Below are 5,681 nucleotides of genomic sequence, written 5' to 3' on the forward strand. Positions count from 1 at the left end.
TAAACCTCGCCACGTACCGCTGGACTATTTGTTGTCCTTACTTTAGATTCAGGAATTGCTCCACTTTGGCTTCTCTGGTAGTGGTTGGGAAATATCTGTTGAAGAAAAACTTTCTAAAATGGCACCAGGTCATAGCTATAGGCACCGCCCTTTGTTCCTCTAATAGTTTTACAGTAGTCCACCATCTCTCAGCCTCCCCTGTCAGTTTATAGGTGGCAAATAAGACCCTCTGCTCTTCCATGCACTACAACACTACCAACGCTTTCTCAATTTCCTGCATCCAGTTTTCGGTGATTGCAGGATCAGCTCCTCTTGAAAATGGCAGAGGTTTCATCTTAGTGAATTTCTTTATTGTACACCTATGGCCTAAAAATGGGCCTCCATGCTCTTTGGATCTCCATGCAATCTCAACCATGACCTACGGAGCTACACTGCGTAATACCGCATTTGAATCACCTCTGCTTGCACCCGAGGGCTCTACACCATCACTACCACCCGCATGAGCACTGCCACCCCTAGGGTCCATCCTGAAAAGATAATAAACATGGCTTAGGGACCCTATCCTTATAATCTATATATCTAACCAAAATCTCATAATTTCCCTCTATCCTAACATCCCTATCTTAATTCAAGATTCAGTCCTACACTTTAGAAACACTACCTGACAATAGTTTATTATGAATTTCCTGAAATCATCACCCTAAGAAAGACACATAAACCACCATAGAAGTCCCACCTCCAGACTGTAGAACAAAACCTCAAATCCTTTTTCCTATACTCTGATATTGTTTCCACTGCACTCTAGGGTCTACAGAACCTAGCAACCTAGGCTCTGATACTAAACTGTAACGACCTGCTTATTTTCACTATAATATTTTTTTCCCACATACTAATATTTATAATAATTCTAACATCCTGCTAAACTGTCATAATCATGATTAACCTGGACCTATGAGTACTAGGGATATACTTGTCATACACCTTTATACCTAAGCAGCAGAAAACATAAATTACATACATGCCATACCACATCAAACACAATACTAGAGTTCTACCGAGTCTGTCTCATATATATACAATTGTCCACAAAAGGCCAAAAAGTATCCTAGGGTCTCAATCCAAAAACCCATCTGACCCTAGCTCAACTACTTATCCTTCTGATAGGGTAGCTCGATCAACTTCTATTGTTGCGGAGTTCTATCTGCCCTCATACCTAGATTTCCTAATATGTTTGTAATGCTGGGGTGAGACACCTCTCAGTAAGGGAGATAAACTAACATCAGTGTGTGGTAACATGAGTATTATCGTGACATAAACATGAACTATACTTAATTGTATAACATGTAAAACTATATGTATAGTTTTTGAATAACACATGATCTGACATATCATAATATAACATACTAAATTTCTGTATATGTAAATCATCTTATATAACTGTACAATACTGAAATAATATCTAGGATAGATAGTTAGCTGGTGTCATGTCTTACCCCCCACATGACAGGGTTGTGCGGCATGGAGGCTGGACCTAGCAATGGTTGGCTAACCACACTCAGTCAACATAAGTCTGTAAGTACAAGGCTTGCCCCTCCTGGTCCGGACTTCCAGAGGGGCACTTGCACTACCATAAAGCCACATCGACTGCCATCTCCCACACTCTATCTGAGATGTGTGGTAGCACTAACATAAACATAATCTTGAGCATATAGCTATGGTATCGTGCTTCGTGAAACTAAACTAAACCATATGGGTTCTGATAACATATAATACATTTCATAATACTGATACATAACTGTTTCATATTTCATAGAAATATCTAACATGATCATATTTTCTTATATCTTGACATAACATGAATATTTACGGCATCTACGCTTACATAAATTACGGCATCTGCGCCGACATATCATAATATATAAATCATGGCATCTGCACTGGCATATCATATCATATAAATCACAATATCTGCGCCGACATCAAACATAACATACTGAATTATGATATTTCTACACTGTTAACGTATTATTTAAATACCATAGTTCCTGTACTATTTTTATGTTTTTTCTAAAAACTATTATAACATGCTTATTCTGAGAAATCATAATATTTTGGTATAACATAATTTTCATAGAAAATCATACTCATGCCACACAAATGTGAATATTATTCTAAATATAAAATCTGAACTGAAACCATGTTTTTTGCTAAAATGTATAAAATCCATTTCCCTGTTCAATAGCAGTATTCCCAAACATTGTATTATATCATACGTAATTTCTAAAAATAAATGCTATATAATAATAAATAATTTTATGAAAATGTTGACTTAATTTATCCCCTTACCTAACTTACTGAGAAGCCCAAAAAATTAACCAAACTTGCTACTGTGCATGTTCCCAACTCAACACCCTGAAATTCACATTTCCCCCACAAAACCCCAGTATTATCTCACCTAATACATTTTTCTTAGTCTAGAAATACCAAATACATTATAAAATTTAAAATAACCAACTTACCCAAAATTTGGGATGGTGCTCAAGTTGGCCTAACCAACAATCTACTCCAAAAGACTTGTAAGGAATCTTCCCAGGAGTAGCGTGGCGGCTTCCAATCGTCGAACCGGCGAAGAATGAAGCTAAAAATCTAGAGAGAAGAAAGGGGAGATGAATTTTTAGAGAGAGAGAGAGAGAGAGAGAGTTCTGCATGTGAATCCCTTGCAGAAAGTATGTTTTTGGCCTTATATAAAGCGCTGTCCACGTGTCCTTATCGACGAGCCACGTTGCCTCGTCGACGAGACCAAGAAAGAGGTTCCTTGAGAAACACTTCACCCTTGTCAACGAAATTTAGGCCATGAGATTAACCCTCTCAGTAAATTCTCATCAATGAGATACGCGTCCACGTCGATGTGCCCAAGAAGGCTTCTCGTTGACGAACACTCTGTGCTCGTCGATGAGACCCTGCTGAGTCCCCCTTAGAATTTTCTTTTTTTTTTTTCCTTTCTTTTATTATTTAATTACTATAATTATTTGGGTTTTGAAAATCAACCCTTTTCGTCTGTGAGTAACCCTTTGCTACCAGACGATCCTTGAATTTTTCTTCTTCTTTTTCTGATATTGATTCCTTTTTCCTATACACCCATTTGCATCTTGTTGCTCTCTTCCCCTCTAGAAGCTCCACTAACTCCCATGTCTGGTTCTTATGTAGAGACTCCATATCTTCCACCATAACACCTATCTATTTACTTTTCTCTTGGCTGTGCACCACCTCTTGAAAAGTAGTAGGATCCCTGTTACTAGTAATGAGTGCATAAGAAACTGGATCATCAAATCCATGAGGGTTGGCCTGATAGTGCATCTGGGTCTATCTATAGCTATACTGTGATGTTGCTGGTCTCCTGAGTTAGAACTCTCTGCATTCTGAACATTGTCGTCGCTACCTTTAGTCTCTAGCTCCACCTATACCATATGCTTATTGCTGCTGCAGCTTTCTGGCACCCGTTTCTCTTCTTCTTCCTTAGTACACTGTAATATGGATTTCTAATAAAAAACCACATATTTACTAATCACAAAATTGTTTGCCTTTGAATCCCACAACTTGAATGCTTTCACCCATTTCTGATACCCCAGAAAGATACACTGTCTAAACTTTGCATCAAACTTGGATCACTCCTCACTAGAAACGTGCACATAAGTTGGACATCCAAACACTCTCAAACCAGAGTAGTCTACCGTGCTGCTTGTCCACACCTCCTCTGCCACTTTCCCATCTAGTGTTGCCTTTGCTGATCTGTTAATCAAGAAACACGCCATATTTACTGTCTTTGCCCATAAGTTCTTTGCAAGCCCTGTATTCAGCCTGAGACACTGAGCTCTTTCAGCTATAGTTTAATTCATTCTTTTCATCACACCATTTTGTTGTGGTGTCCTACGTACTATGAATTTTCTCTTAATGCCATGCTTTGCCCACACAACTCCACGAACCTCGAATCAGTGTACTCAGTATCATTGTCAAATCTAAGGCATTTGATCTTCCTCCTGGGCTAGTTTTCCACTTCAGCTTTCCACAATTTGAACTTAATTGGCAAACATATCTGACTTGTGCCACATGAAATACACCCAGACTTTTCGTGAGTAATCATCAATAAAACTCATGAAGTATATATGTCCTCCTTGTGATGCTATCTTTATTGCCCCCCAATGTAGAGACCCAGTGAATTATATTATTAAATAATAGGAGGAGGAGAGAAAAGGAATTATAATTTGGAATTCAAATAGGGTCTTGTCGACGAAAGCAGCACATTCGTCGACGAACCTGCTTGATAGGATCGTCGACGGGGACACGCGTCTCGTTGACGAGAAGTTACTGAGAGGCTATTTTTCAGTTCTAAATTTTGTCGAAGAGGAATAAGCATTCATTGACGAATTCCCTTCATGTCCTCGTCGATGAAGTGACGTGGCTTGTCGATGAGGGCAGGTGTATAACTAGCCCTAAACTCGGATTCAGCGCATATTGTTTTTGAACAAGCCAAACTCTCTCTCTCTCTCTCTCTCTCTCTCCTATTCGTCTCCTCTACCTTCTCTTTAAGATTTTGGGTCCGTTCTTCATTGAATCGATGATCCAAAGCCACCACGCTACTTCTGGGTAAGTTCTTTTTAAGTTTGCTAGTGTAGATCGTTGGTGGGGCTAACTTGGATTCCGTCCCAAATTCAAGGTAAGATTTTATGTTGAGTATTTGGCTTTCCTACAATTGTAGAATAGGTAGTACTCGAAGAAATACTGAATTTTTGTTCAAGGCAATGTTGTTTTCAGGGTGTTGAATAGGGAACCCTGTGGGTGCAGGACTAGTCATTTTAGGGGCTTTCCAGTAGTCAGGTAAGGGAGTAAACTAAAGTAGTAATTTTTCATGAAATTATTATTAATTAATAGTAAATTAATTTTCAGAAAGCATGTATTATGTATGAGTATATTCAAAAAATTATATATTTGGGAAAATACTGCTATTACACAAGAATATATGTTTTTAGTGTAAAATGACAGGAAATGTGATTTTAGAATAGAATTCATGATTTTATTCAGTTTGTGTGGCATGAATATTATTTCACGTATATTGTATTATGTTAAGTTAGATTTACAAAAAAAACATGCTTATAGTTATTTTCAGGAATAATATGATTAATATAGGAAATTATGATTTCAGAATATATGATAAACAGTACATATGCTCAGTTCAGTATTTATGATATGTTCGGTGTAAGGCCGTGATTGATAGTCGGTGCAAGGCTGCAGTTATGTATGTTATCCGGCGCAAGGCCGTGATTATTTATGTTATGACAGAGTTTAGGAAATGTTATTAATCTATTTATGTTAAAACAGTATATTATCATGTACTCTATGTTATCAAAACCTGGATGATAGTCAGTTAAGTTATCAGGAGCACGATACCGTAGTTATATAGTTCAGTTCAGTTCAGACTTGTGCTAACTACCCCTGCCAGTAGAGGGGGTGGGAGATGGATAGTCGATGTGGCTTTTAGTGTAGAGTTGTAGACGTCCACCTAGCAGTCCGGACCAGGGTGTGGCGCGCCCATTGTACTTATAGACATTTTTGACTCGGTAGTGGTCGGCCAGTCATTCTTGGATCCTGCCTTCGGGCTGCACAACACGTTATGGGGGGTAATA

The sequence above is a fragment of the Malania oleifera genome, chromosome 1 (assembly GCF_029873635.1).
Source record: "Malania oleifera isolate guangnan ecotype guangnan chromosome 1, ASM2987363v1, whole genome shotgun sequence".
NCBI classification, from domain to species: domain Eukaryota; kingdom Viridiplantae; phylum Streptophyta; class Magnoliopsida; order Santalales; family Ximeniaceae; genus Malania; species Malania oleifera.